The sequence below is a fragment of the Dendrobates tinctorius genome, unplaced genomic scaffold (genome assembly GCF_039654945.1).
Source record: "Dendrobates tinctorius isolate UK_male_01 unplaced genomic scaffold, ASM3965494v1 ptg000063l, whole genome shotgun sequence".
NCBI lineage: Eukaryota > Metazoa > Chordata > Amphibia > Anura > Dendrobatidae > Dendrobates > Dendrobates tinctorius.
This window is the reverse complement of record NW_027361731.1, coordinates 13505374-13519826: the sequence shown is the minus strand read 5'-3', so window position 1 is coordinate 13519826 and position 14453 is coordinate 13505374. Positions and strand designations below refer to the sequence as shown.

The 14453-nt window shown below is 44.8% G+C and overlaps 2 protein-coding genes across 4 annotated transcripts in view; one reads left to right on the top strand and one right to left on the bottom strand.

Annotated features, from left to right (window-relative positions):
• Positions 1-12298, bottom strand: part of LOC141093938 (uncharacterized) — a 111510-nt gene extending 99212 nt beyond the window's left edge. Inside the window, exon 1 of the mRNA XM_073579619.1 lies at positions 12192-12298. The gene's annotated coding sequence lies outside the window, so the exon portion shown is untranslated. The remainder of the gene's footprint in view (positions 1-12191) is intronic.
• Positions 1-14453, top strand: part of LOC141094192 (uncharacterized) — a 580189-nt gene that overhangs the window by 450569 nt on the left and 115167 nt on the right. The window contains exon 1 of one of the 3 annotated variants that reach the window (XM_073579956.1): positions 12336-12506. The exons of the other annotated variants lie outside the window; for them this stretch is intronic. The gene's annotated coding sequence lies outside the window, so the exon portion shown is untranslated. Of the gene's footprint in view, positions 1-12335; positions 12507-14453 lie in introns of those variants that run through there. 3 annotated transcript variants of the gene reach the window in all.

Here is a 14453-nt window from a genome sequence, read left to right as displayed (position 1 = left end):
AGATAATAAGGGAAACATATGAGGAGATTTATTATTTTACAGTATTTAGTTTTCTTCATAACATCTACTAATAAAACCTATATATTTAGGCCACAGACAACAAGCAGTTTCCTCCTCGGAGTCGGCAGCTGAATACGTTCCTCATAGACTCATCTTCCATAACGCTAATTCTCGTCTCATTTACCGACACTGGAATCGGCATTAGCAATACTGCAGGAGATATTCATTACACGTGACAGGAGAAATAACTACTTCATGATGAGGACGACATCTTCATCTTCTACTACGGCTCTAGAAACATATTTGTCCAGAGTCCGTCCCTGACTCCATCCCCACCGGCTGTCTATGTTTCCTGGCCCCCCCGAGGAAGCCAACGCGAAACGCACGTTGGGGCTGCATGTTCCGGACCCCTGAGCGAGGGACTATGGGTAAGAGTGGCTACTGCCTATAGGGTTTAATATTGGTTAATGGGCTATTATAAGGCACCCTCTGGGAGTTCCTTAATGCGGTATGATTAACTATTTGATTATTTTGTGATGTTTACATGCAGGCACATGCACTTTAAACCACATGCCATTATATATCAATATATGATGCTAAATAGTATCACTTTAAACCACCTTCCCACCTTTTGATACTGGTTCAGGGCTCGGTTTTGTACACCCATTTGTCTGTCCCTTCCCCTATATATGGACTCTTTCTTTGTATGTATTGTACATGTATATTGACATTGTAATAAAAATTGAATTTTATATACAAATTTTTTGGGATTTACACTCAGTTTTTTTTGTATATTATGTTTCCTGTCTTCCCCGCACTGTAATCTTCTATCACAAACAGAAATGATCTGATCCCAAAGTCTCCATGTACAGTGATTTATGGGGTTTATTTCTGGCCTTAGACTTTCCTATATTACAAGAAAAACACCAGAAAAAAAAAAACAGATACTAAAATGTTTCTAAAGAAAATTGGCTCCAACAATTCTTGTAAAAAGAAAAAAAACATAAAAAGCAGAAGACACATTTTATTTTTTAACACAAACAATTGCTTCAAAACATTAACCCTTTTGTGAACCAGAACATAGATGTACACTGCAGGGACGGCACAGGTTCAGATGCAATAAAATCCCTGGCAGTTTAACCACTTGCTGCTGTGAAAATCAAACATGGCATCTAAGAAGGTGTGACAGATCAGGTGAATGCCCCTCCGCCCCCAAGTACTCGATAGTATGGGGCAGCTTAGTTACCAGGGCTGTGGAGTCGGTAAGCCACGACTCCGACTCCCACATATATTGCTTATATTTAAGTGAAAAATTTATTGTAGTACAATGTGAACATCAGACATTTAATCATTTCTATGATCCAATAATCAAGATATTTAGATAGAACAGAATATATATTTATTGGAATACAACTTTAGAACACAAAAAACTGTAATAAATTGTAAATATGTAATACACTGTATACATGTACACGGTACAGACCAAAGTTTGGACACACCTTCTCATTCAAAGAGTTTTCTTTATTTTCATGACTATGAAAATTGTAGATTCACTCTGAAGGCATCAAAACAATGAATTACCACATGTGGAATTATATAATTAAAGTGTGAAACAACTGAAAATATGTCTTATATTCTAGATTCTTCAAAGTAGCCACCTTTTGCTTTGATTACTGCTTTGCACACTCTTGGCATTCTCTTGATGAGCTTCAAGAGGTAGTCACCGGAAATGGTCTTCAACAGTCTTGAAGGAGTTCCCAGAGATGCTTAGCACTTGTTGGCCCTTTTGCCTTCACTCTGCGGTCCAGCTCACCCCAAACCATCTCGATTGGGTTCAGGTCTGGTGACTGTGGAGGCCAGGTCATCTGGCGTAGCACCCCATCACTCTCCTTCTTGGTCAAATAGCCCTTACACAGCCTGGAGGTGTGTTTGAGGCCATTGTCCTGTTGAAAAATAAATGATGGTCCAACTAAACACAAACCGGATGGAATAGCATGCCGCTGCAAGATCCTGTGGTGGCCATGCTGGTTCAGTATGCCTTCAATTTTGAATAAATCCCCAACATTGTCACCAGTAAAGCACCCCCACACCATCACACCTCCTCCTACATGCTTCACGGTGGGAACCAGGCATGTAGAGTCCATCCGTTCACCTTTTCTGCATCGCACAAAGACATGGTGGTTGGAAACAAAGATCTCAAATTTGGACTCATCAGACCAAAGCACAGATTTCCACTGGTCTAATGTCCATTCCTTGGGTTCTTTAGCCCAAACAAGTCTCTTCTGCTTGTTGCCTGTCCTTAGCAGTGGTTTCCTAGCAGCTATTTTACCATGAAGGCCTGCTGCACAAAGTCTCCTCTTAACAGTTGTTGTAGAGATGTGTCTGCTGCTAGAACTCTGTGTGGCATTGACCTGGTCTCTAATCTGAGCTGCTGTTAACCTGCGATTTCTGAGGCTGGTGACTCGGATGAACTTATCCTCCGCAGCAGAGGTGACTCTTGGTCTTCCTTTCCTGGGGCGGTCCTCATGTGAGCCAGTTTCTTTGTAGCGCTTGATGGTTTTTGCCAATGCACTTGAGGACACTTTCAAAGTTTTCCCAATTTTTCGGACTGATTGACCTTCATTTCTTAAAGTAATGATGGCCACTCGTTTTTCTTTACTCAGCTGCTTTTTTCTTGCCATAATACAAATTCTAACAGTCTATTCAGTAGGATTATCAGCTGTGTATCCACCAGACTTCTGCACAACACAACTGATGGTCCCAACCCCATTTATAAGGCAAGAAATCCCACTTATTAAACCTGACAGGGCACACCTGTGAAGTGAAAACCATTTCCGGTGACTACCTCTTGAAGCTCATCAAGAGAATGCCAAGAGTGTGCAAAGCAGAAATCAAAGCAAAAGGTGACTACTTTGAAGAACCTAGAATTTAAGACATATTTTCAGTTGTTTCACACTTTTTTGTTAATTATATAATTCCACATGTGTTAATTCATAGTTTTGATGCCTTCAGAGTGAATCTACAATTTTCATAGTCATGAAAATAAAGAAAACGCTTTGATTGAGAAGGTGTGTCCAAACTTTTGGTCTGTAGTGTGTGTGTGTATATATATATATATATATATATATATATATATATATATATATATACACACACACACACACACACACTATGACTTATCTCGGCTAAGATAAAGCCTAGATCCTCAGGCTACATTCACACTATGGGCGTAGCCAGGATCAAACCTGGGGGGGCAGAATCTCATACTGTTCCACAGAATTTCATACTGCACACCTCAGCTGCTGCAGAACCTCATACTTCACACCCCTACACTTGAAAATAAAGCCTGCACCTTAAGAAGATGTGGTGATGAATGCAGTCTATTTATTCCAACTATCAGTTGATGTTGATGTGTTACTGAAGACGAGCAATGCCTGTCCTGGGCGTCCTTTTGGGCAGCTATGAGGTGTACCTGACTGGTGCTAAAAAAAGAGTGTTAGTCTGTGTGCTACCCGGCTTTCATTCTTTTTGGTACAGATATGATATGGATAGACAGATATGGATAAATGGATTTATAGATAGATGGATAGAGCAGATTTCTAATCTGCTTTTGCTATTGAAAACATTATCTATGAGCTCAAAAACCTTTCAGGTGATGTGGTTATTTAACCCCTTTCTGCCATTAGACGTACTATCCCGTCCATGTGCCCTGGGACTTAATTCCCAGGGACGGGATAATACGTCTAATGCGATCAGCGGCGCCCACGTGGTGAGCGCCGCTGATCGCAGCTGGGTGTCAGCTGATTATCACAGCTGACACCCGGCACAATGTGTCAGGGGCGGTCACGGACTGCCCCTGACACGTTAACCCCTTGTACACCGCGATCAAACACGATCGCAGTGTACCGGGGGTTAAAGGGAAGCATCGGCAGGGAGGGGGCTCCCTCCGTGCTTCCCTGAGCCCCCCACGGCAGCGCTGCTGCGGGGGACTCCTTCCATACAAGCCCCCCGGATCCAAGATGGCGACGGGGGCCTGTAGGGAGCTGACTTCCTCACTGCCTGCAAAGTGCAGGCATGAGGAAGTCTGCAGTAGTGCCTGTGACAGATCACTGATCTGTCACAGTGATCTGTGATGTGACAGATCAGCGATCTGTCACAGGGCAGTGATGTCCCACCTGGTACTATGTAAGTAAAAAAAAAAAAGTGTAAAAATAATAAAAAAAAAATAAATCGCTAAATAAATTAGTAAAAAAAAAAAAATATTCCCCAATAAATTCATTTTTTGAAAATAATAAAAAAAAAACCAATAAATTACACATATTTGGTATCGCCGCGTCTGTAACGACCCGCCCTATAAAACTGTCCCACTAGTTAACCCCTTTAGCGAACCCCTTAAAAAATAAAAATAAAAAACGAAGCAAAAAATAATGATTTATTATCATACCACCGAACAAAAAGTGTAATAACGCACGATCAAAAAGACGCATATAAATATCCATGGTACCGCTGAAAACGTCATCTTGTCCGGCAAAAAACGAGCCGCAACACAGCATCATCAGAGAAAAAATAAAAAAGTTATAGCTCGCAGAATAAAGCGATGCAAAAATAATTATTTTTCATATAAAATGGTTTTCATTGCATAAAACCGACAAAACATAAAAAACGACCTAAATGAGGTATCGCTGTAACCGTACTGACCTGAAGAATAAAACCGCTTTATCAATTTTATCGCACACGGAACGGTGTAAACGCACCCCCCCAAAAGAAATTCATGAAACGCTGGTTTTTGTTCATTCTGCGTCCCAAAAATCGGAATAAAAAGCGATCAAAAAATGTCACGTGCCCGAAAATGGTACCAATAAAAACGTCAACTCGTCCCGCAAAAAATAAGACCTCACATGACTCGGTGGGTCAAAATACAGAAAACTTAGAGCTCTCAATATGTGGTGATGCAAAAACTATTTTTACAATAAAAAGCGTCTTTCAGCGTGCGACAGCTGCCAAACATAAAAACCGCCATAAATAGTAAATCAATCCCCCCGTTATCACCCCCTTAGTTAGGGAAAAATAATAAAATAAAAAAAAATGTATTTATTTCCAGTTTTCCGTTAGGGTTAGGGCTAGGGTTAGGGTAGGATTAGGGCTAGGGTTAGGGCTGAGATTAGGGGTGTGTTGGCGTTAGGGTTGGAGTTAGAATTGGGGGTTTCCACTTTTGGGCACATCAGGGGCTCTCCAAATGCAACATGGCGTCTGATCTCAATTCCAGCCAATTCTGAGTTGAAAAAGTCAAATGGTGCTCCTTCCCTTCCAAGCTCTGCCATGCGCCCAAACAGTGTTTTACCCCCACATATAGGGTATCAGAATACTCAGGACAAATTGCAAAACAACTTTTGGGGTCCAATTTCTCCTGTTACCCTTAGGAAAATAAAAAATTGGGGGCAAAAATATCATTTTTGTGGGAAAAAAATGATTTTTTTATTTTCACGCCCAGGCGTTATAAACTTCTGTGAAGCACTTGGGGGTTCAAAGTGCTCACCACACATCTAGATAAGTTCCGTGGGGGGTCTAGTTTCCAAAATGGGGTCACTTGTGGGGAGTTTCAATAGTTTAGGTACATCAGGGGCTCTCCAAACGCACATGACACCCACAGACCAATCCATCAAAGTCTGCATTCCAAAACGTCACTACTGCCCTTCCGAGACCCGACGTGTGCACATACAGTAGTTTTCTCCCACATATGAGGTATCAGCGTACTCAGGACAAATTGGACAACAACTTTTGGGGTCCAATTTCTCCTGGTACCCTTGGGAAAATAAAAAAATTGGTGACTAAAAGATCATGTTTGTGGAAAAAATACGATTTTTTTAATTTCACGCCCTGGCGTTATAAACTTCTGTGAAGCACTGGGGGGTTCAAAGTTCTCACCACATATCTAGATAAGTTCCTTGGGGGGTCTAGTTTCCAAAATGGTGTCATTTGTGGGGGGTTTCTACTGTTTTGGTACATCAGGGGCTTTCCAAACGCGACATGGTGTCCGATCTCAATTCCAGCCAAAAACGTCAAATGGCGCTGCTTCCCTTCCGAGCTCTGCCATGCGCCCAAATAGTCATTTACACCCACATATGGGGTATCAGCGTACTCAGGACAAATTGTACAATATCTTTTAGGGTCATGTTACCCTTGGAAAAATAAGAATTGAGGGTGAAAAGATCATTTTTGTGGAAAAAATATGATTTTTTAATTGTACCGCTGTACGTTATAAACTTCTGAGAAGCCCTTGTGGGTTCAAAGTTCTCACCACATATCTAGATAAGTGCCTTGGGGGGTCTAGTTTCCATAATGGGGTCACTTGTGGGGGGTTTCCACTGTTTAGGAACATCAGGGGATCTCCAAACGTGACATGGCGTCCGATCTGAATTCCAGCCAATTTTGCAATGAAAAAGTCAAACGGCACTCCTTCCCTTCTGAGCTCTGCCATGCACCGAAACAGTGGTTCCCACCACATATCAGGTATCAGCGTACTCAGGACAAACTGCACAATAACTTTTGCAGTCCAATTTCTTCTGTTACCCTTGGTAAAAGAAAAAAAATTGAACCTGAAGTTTTTTTTAAATATTCAAAAAATTCCTGTGACGCACCTAAAGGGTTAATAAACTTCTTGAATGTGGTTTTGAGCACTTTAAGGGGTGCAGTTTTTAGAATGGTGTCACTTTTGGGTATTTTCTATCATATAGACCCCTCAAAGTGGCTTCAAATGTGATGTGGTCCGTAAAAATAAAATGGTGTTGCAAAAATGAGAAATCGCTGGTCAATTTTTAACCCTTATAACTTCCTAACAAAAAAAAATTTTGGTTCCAAAATTGTGCTGATGTAAAGTAAACATGTGGGAAATGTTACTTATCTAGTTTTTTGTATGCCGTATCTCTGTGATTTAAGGGCATAAAAATTCAAAGTTGGAAAATTGCGAAATTTTCAAAATTTTCGCCAAATTTGTTTTTTTCACAAATAAACGCAAGTTATTTGAATGAAATTTTACCAATAACATGAAGTACAATATGTCACGAGAAAACAATGGCAGAATCACCGGGATCCAGGGAAGCGTTCCAGAGTTATTACCTCATAAAGGGACAGTGGTCAGAATTGTAAAAATTGGCCCGGTCATTAACGTGCAAACCACCCTTGGGGCTTAAGGGGTTAAAAAGCTGATCTGCTTTTGCAACTGAAAAATGTATCCTCAAAAAACGCAGGAAAAACGCTGTGTGTGAATGTAGCCTTAGATCAGGAATAGAACAGTCATTTATAGGACATTTCAGAACTTTCCCAAATTCCTATGAAAAAATATTCAGCATATTCTGCATTGAACTACTGTACCCAATTTATTATATATTTTTGGAGTCGGTCCATTTTATACCGACTCCAACTCCGACTCCACCAAAATGAGCACCGACTCCGACTTCTCAGCCCTGCTAGTTACTACAATATTTACAGGCCTAATAATGGTGTCTGTGCTGCAATGTATGAAGGTCTATTAGGCTTTGTTTACACACTCGTAACCCTAGCCCTAACCCTAATCTCTGCCCTAACCCTAATCTCAGCCCTAACCCTAATGGGAAAATGGAAATACTTTTTTTAATTTTATTATTTTTCCCTAACTAAGGGGGTGATAACGGGGGGTTTGATTTACTATTTATGGCGGTTTTTACAGTCATGGCCAAAAGTTTTGAGAATGACACAAATATTAATTTTTACAAAGTCTACTGCTTCTTTTTTTCTAATGGCAATTTGCATATACTCCAGAATGTTATAAAGAGTGATCAGCTTAACAGCAATTACTTGCAAAGTCAATATTTGCCTAGAAAATTAACTTTATCCCCCAAAACACATTTCAACATCATTGCAGCCCTGCCTTAAAAGGACCAGCTAACATCGTTTCAGTGATTGCTCCATTAACACAGGTGTGGGTGTTGATGAGGACAGGGCAGAAGATCAATCTGTCATGATTAAGTAAGAATGACACCACTGGACACGTTATAAGGAGGCTGGTGCTTGGCATCATTGTTTCTCTTCTGTTAACCATGGTTATCTCTAAAGAAACACGTGCAGTCATCATTGCACTGCACAAAAATGGCCTAACAGGGAAGAGTATCGCAGCTAGAAAGATTGCACCTCAGTCAACAATCTATCGCATCATCAAGAACTTCAAGGAGAGAGGTTCCCTTGTTGCCAAAAAGGCTCCAGGGCACCCAAGACAGACCAGCAAGCGCCAGGACCGTCTCTTAAAAGTGTTTCAGCTGCGGGATCGGGCTACAAGCAGTGCAGAGCTTGCTCAGGAATGGCAGCAGGCAGGTGTGAGTGCATCTGCACGCACTGTGAGGCTGAGACTCTTGGAGCAAGGCCTGGTCTCAAGGAGGGCAGCAAAGAAGCCACTTCTCTCCAGGAAAAACATCATGGACAGACTGATATTCTGCAAGAGGTACAGGGAGTGGACTGCTGAGGACTGGGGTAAAGTCATTTACTCTGATGAATCCCCTTTTCGATTGTTTGGGACATCTGGAAAACAGCTTATTCTGAGAAGACCAGGTGAGCGCTACCACCAGTCTTGTCTCATGCCAACTGTCAAGCATCCTGAAACCATTCATGTGTGGGGTTGCTTCTCAGCCAAGGGAATGGGCTCTATCTCAGTCTTGCCTAAAAACACAGCCATGAATAAAGAATGGTACCAGAATGTCCTCCAAGAGCAACTTCTCCCAACCGTCCAAGAGCAGTTTGGCGATCAACAATGCCTTTTTCAACATGATGGAGCACCTTGCCATAATGCAAAGGTGATAACTAAATGGCTCAGGGAAGAGATTTTGGGACCATGGCCTGGAAACTCCCCAGATCTTAATCCCATTGAGAACTTGTGGTCAATCATCAAGAGACGGGTGGACAAACAAAAACCTTCAAATGCAGACAAAATAAAAGCATTGATTTTGCAAGAATGGACTGCTATCAGTCAGGATTTGATCCAGAAGTTGATTGAGAGCATGCCAGGGAGAATTGCTGAGGTCCTGAAGAAGAAGGGTCAACACTGCAAATATTGACTTGCTGCATTAACTCATTCTGTCAATATAACCTTTTGCTACTCATAATATGATTGCAATTATATTTCTGTATGTGATAAAACCATCTGACAAACACACATAAAAACCAGAGGCCAGCAGATCATGTGAAAATATAATATTTGTGTCATTCTCAAAACTTTTGGCCATGACTGTATATTTGGCAGCTGTTGCACGCTAAAAGATGCTTTTTATTGTAAAAATAGTTTTTGCATCACCACATATTGAGAGCTATAATTTTTCCGTATTTTGGCCCACAGAGTCATGTGAGATCTTATTTTTTTGCGGGACGAGTTGACGCTTTTATTGGTATCATTTTCGGGCACGTGACATTTTTTGATCGCTTTTTATTCAGATTTTTGGGACGCAGAATGAACAAAAACCAGCGTTTCATGAATTTCTTTTGGGGGGTGCGCTTACACCGTTCTGCGTGCGGTAAACTTGATAAAGCGGTTTTATTCTTCGGGTCAGTACGATTAAAGCGATACCTCATTTATGTCTTTTTATGTTTTGGCGCTTTTATGCAATTAAAAACAATTTTATATAAAAAAATATTCTTGCATTGCTTTATTCTATAACTTTATTTTTTTGCTGATGACACTGTGGTGGCTCATTTTTTGCAGGACAAGATGACGTTTTCAGTGGTACCATGGTTATTTATATCCGTCTTTTTGATTACGTGTTATTGCGCTTTTTGTTCGACAGTATGATGATAAAGCATTGTTTTTTTGCTTGTTTTTATCTTTTTTTTAAGGGGTTCACTAAAGGGGTTAACTAGTGGAACAGTTTTATAGGACGGGTCGTTACGGATGCGGCGAAACTAAATATGTGTACTTTTATTGTTTTTTTAATATAGAAAAAATTAGGGAATATTTCTTTTTTTTACTTCATTATATTGTCCCAGTGTGGGACATCACTGTATAGTGTCAGATTGCTGATCAGTGACAGCAATCTGACAGACTCTGAGAAGGCTTTCTCAGCAGGCACTGAGGAAGCTGCCTTCTTGCAGGACCCCGAAGGCCCCACGGCCATACTGAATCCGGGGGCTTGCAGGGAGGAGGTCTTCAGATCAGCGTGATCACATCGTGCTGTTTCGAGGGTCTCAGGGAAGCACTGAGGGAGCCCCCTCCCTGCTTCTGTGCCCTCGGTACACTGTGATCATGTTTGATCGCAGTGTGCCAGGGGTTAATGTGCTGGGGGTGGTCCGTACTGTGTCAGCTGTAATAATCAGCTGACACCCGGCCGCGATCAGCGGTGCTCCCCCCGTGAGCGCAGTTGATCGCAGTGACGTACTATCCCGTTCCCGGTCATACGGGCAAGAGTCACGTGGACGCTGGAGTTGAGCGAAACAGGTCGGCCAGATTCATAAATCGCCGACTTATAGCAAAGTCGGGTTTCGCCGACCGAATCAGACCACAGTGTGAAGTCGGCCATGGGGGTCGGCAAAACGAGCGCCAAAGTCAGATCTCCCAGAATGCTTGCACGTGACTTTTTTTTCAGCCACTGAGAAAGGACGTACACTGCGGGCAATGAGATGACATGTGCAGCGTCCGGGGAGAGAGAGTTTCGCACACTTTAAAAAAGCGTTCCAGCATGTATGTGTGTTTCCTGTCCTCCACTCCCTGCCGACTTTGCTTCCCCATTGACTTGCATTGGGTTTCGTGTTTCAGTCGGACCCCGACTTTTCCCTATAGTTGGCCTATTTCGTTCGACCCGACATTCGACAAAGTTGGGTTTCATGAATCCCAACTCGACCCTAAAAAAGGCAACGTCGCTCATCTCTAGTGGACGGGATAGATGTCAGAAAGGGGTTAAAAAGTCAATGAAGGTTTATTTGCTTCATAAACCCATGGAGGCTATTGAAGCATGTCAAAAGTACAAAAAAAAAGTGTTTAAAAATATATATATTAAAAAAAAAATATATAAAAGTACAAATCAGCCCTCTTTTGCCCCATTCAAAATAAAACAATATAAAATGAAACCTACATAGATTGGGTATCGCCCCATCAATAAAAAAATAGAATTAACCCGATCACTGAATGGTGTAGTGAGAGAAAAAAAAAAAAAAAAAAAGCAGAATTACATTTTTTGGTCGCCGCGACATTGTATTAAAATGCAATAACGATCGTATCTGCACTAAAATGGTATCACTAAAAACGTCAGCCCGGCACGCAAATAATAGGCCCTCACCCGACCCCAGATCATGAAAAATGGAGCCGCTACGGGTCTCAGAAAATGGCGCCATTCTTTTTTTTTTTTTTTAGGAATTTTTTTTCACCACTTAGATAAAACAGAACCCAGACGTGTTTGGTGTCTATGAGCTCGTAATGACCTGGAGAATCATGATGGCAGATTTAGCATCAAGTGAACCGAGCAAAGAAGCCAAAGGAAAAAACACGTGTGGGATTGCACTTTTTTTAATTAATTTCACCGCACTTGGAAGTTATTTCCAGTACACGACATGGTAAAACCAATGGTGCCGTTGAAAAGTACAACTCGTCCCGCAAAAAATAAGCCCTCATGTAGCCATATTGGTGGAAAAATAAAAACGTTATGGCTCTGGGAAGAAGGAAAGCGAAAAAATAAAATGAAATTCCCTCCGGGGGTTAATCCTATTTGGCGCCAGAGAAGGAATGATGGCCGCCTGCAGGGGACAGGTGAGGGGAGAATTGTTACAGCGGCCGGGACACAGGGGAGAGAGGAACCGCGACCACAGCACTGACCGCAGTCACACACAAAGAGCCGGCTCCCCGCGGTGAACGATGGGAGTCGGCACCCCAGTGAGAGCCAAGGAAACCCTTGAATGGCTCTCACTGGGCCTAAAATCCCGGCGTTCGGAAAACGTAACTCCGCCCACTAAGCACTAGAATTGGTTCCTAGCGAGTGGGCGGGCTTTATGCGGTAGGTGGGCGGAGTTTAGATCGCCATAACACATATACAATAGGGATCCATTTAGGATCCAAAAGGAGTCGAAAAAGAGCCGGCTCTTTTTGGTGAGCGGAGCCGTGAGAGCCGGACTGCCCATCACTAGTGTACAGCGCGGCGGAGTATGGAGGCGATATAGAAGGAGAGGGAGAACTCTGTACAGACCTTCACCCGCAGAGCCGCGCACCGGGACACAAGAAAAATCCAGGGGGAGGGAGGAGCTTCCAGCGGGAGCTTCCTGTGAGAAGATGACGTCCCGGAAAAGGCGGGGCCTAGCGGTGTCCTCTGTGTAGGGGGAGTGTCAGGGGAGGTGCAGTCTCGGGAGCTGCAGCTGCTGATTGGCTGCAGGGCTGCAAATGGCGTAGCCCATACAGTCTACGCTCCACCCTGCCTCCTCGTATGACACGCCCCCGGAAATGACGTCACACTTGGACGGAGCCGATACGGTCCAGCGCGTGCCGTGCGTCTCTGAGGGTGCAGGTAGGATTCGCCGCTGTTCACACTCGGCCGTTCTCCATACACTCGGATTTCCTCTGTGTGATGTTCCGCTTTCTATCCTCCTCCCGGGAACTGCAGCCTCAGTCACACTGGCGACCCTACACCGCGGACAGCGCCCCCAATAGCACTCACGCGGCTCCGTACATGAATCTCCCCCAATAGGACACACGCGGCTCCGTACATGAATCTCCCCCAATAGGACACACGCGGCTCCGCTCCATACACGAATCACCCCCAATAGGACACACGCGGCTCCGCTCCGTACACGAATCACCCCCAATAGGACACACGCGGCTCCGTACATGAATCGCCCCCAATAGGACACACGCGGCTCCGCTCCGTACACGAATCACCCCCAATAGGACACACGCGGCTCCGTACATGAATCACCCCCAATAGGACACACGCGGCTCCGTACATGAATCTCCCCCAATAGGACACACGCGGCTCCGCTCCATACACGAATCACCCCCAATAGGACACACGCGGCTCCGTACACGAATCACCCCCAATAGGACACACGCGGCTCCGCTCCGTACACGAATCACCCCCAATAGGACACACGCGGCTCCGTACATGAATCGCCCCCAATAGGACACACGCGGCTCCGCTCCGTACACGAATCACCCCCAATAGGACACACGCGGCTCCGTACATGAATCACCCCCAATAGGACACACGCGGCTCCGTACATGAATCTCCCCCAATAGGACACACGCGGCTCCGCTCCATACACGAATCACCCCCAATAGGACACACGCGGCTCCGTACACGAATCACCCCCAATAGGACACACGCGGCTCCGCTCCGTACACGAATCACCCCCAATAGGACACACGCGGCTCCGTACATGAATCACCCCCAATAGGACACACGCGGCTCCGTACATGAATCTCCCCCAATAGGACACACGCGGCTCCGCTCCATACATGAATCACCCCCAATAGGACACACGCGGCTCCGCTCCGTACACGAATCACCCCCAATAGGACACACGCGGCTCCGTACATGAATCACCCCCAATAGGACACACGCGGCTCCGCTCCATACACGAATCACCCCCAATAGGACACACGCGGCTCCGCTCCATACACGAATCACCCCCAATAGGACACACGCGGCTCCGTACATGAATCTCCCCCAATAGGACACACGCGGCTCCGTACATGAATCTCCCCCAATAGGACACACGCGGCTCCGCTCCGTACACGAATCACCCCCAATAGGACACACGCGGCTCCGCTCCGTACACGAATCACCCCCAATAGGACACACGCGGCTCCGTACATGAATCGCCCCCAATAGGACACACGCGGCTCCGTACATGAATCTCCCCCAATAGGACACACGCGGCTCCGTACATGAATCTCCCCCAATAGGACACACGCGGCTCCGTACATGAATCTCCCCCAATAGGACACACGCGGCTCCGCTCCGTACACGAATCACCCCCAATAGGACACACGCGGCTCCGTACATGAATCTCCCCCAATAGGACACACGCGGCTCCGTACATGAATCTCCCCCAATAGGACACACGCGGCTCCGCTCCATACACGAATCACCCCCAATAGGACACACGCGGCTCCGTACATGAATCTCCCCCAATAGGACACACGCGGCTCCGTACATGAATCTCCCCCAATAGGACACACGCGGCTCCGCTCCATACACGAATCACCCCCAATAGGACACACGCGGCTCCGCTCCATACACGAATCACCCCCAATAGGACACACGCGGCTCCGTACATGAATCGCCCCCAATAGGACACACGCGGCTCCGTACATGAATCTCCCCCAATAGGACACACGCGGCTCCGTACATGAATCTCCCCCAATAGGACACACGCGGCTCCGCTCCATACACGAATCACCCCCAATAGGACACACGCGGCTCCGTACATGAATCTCCCCCAATAGGACACAC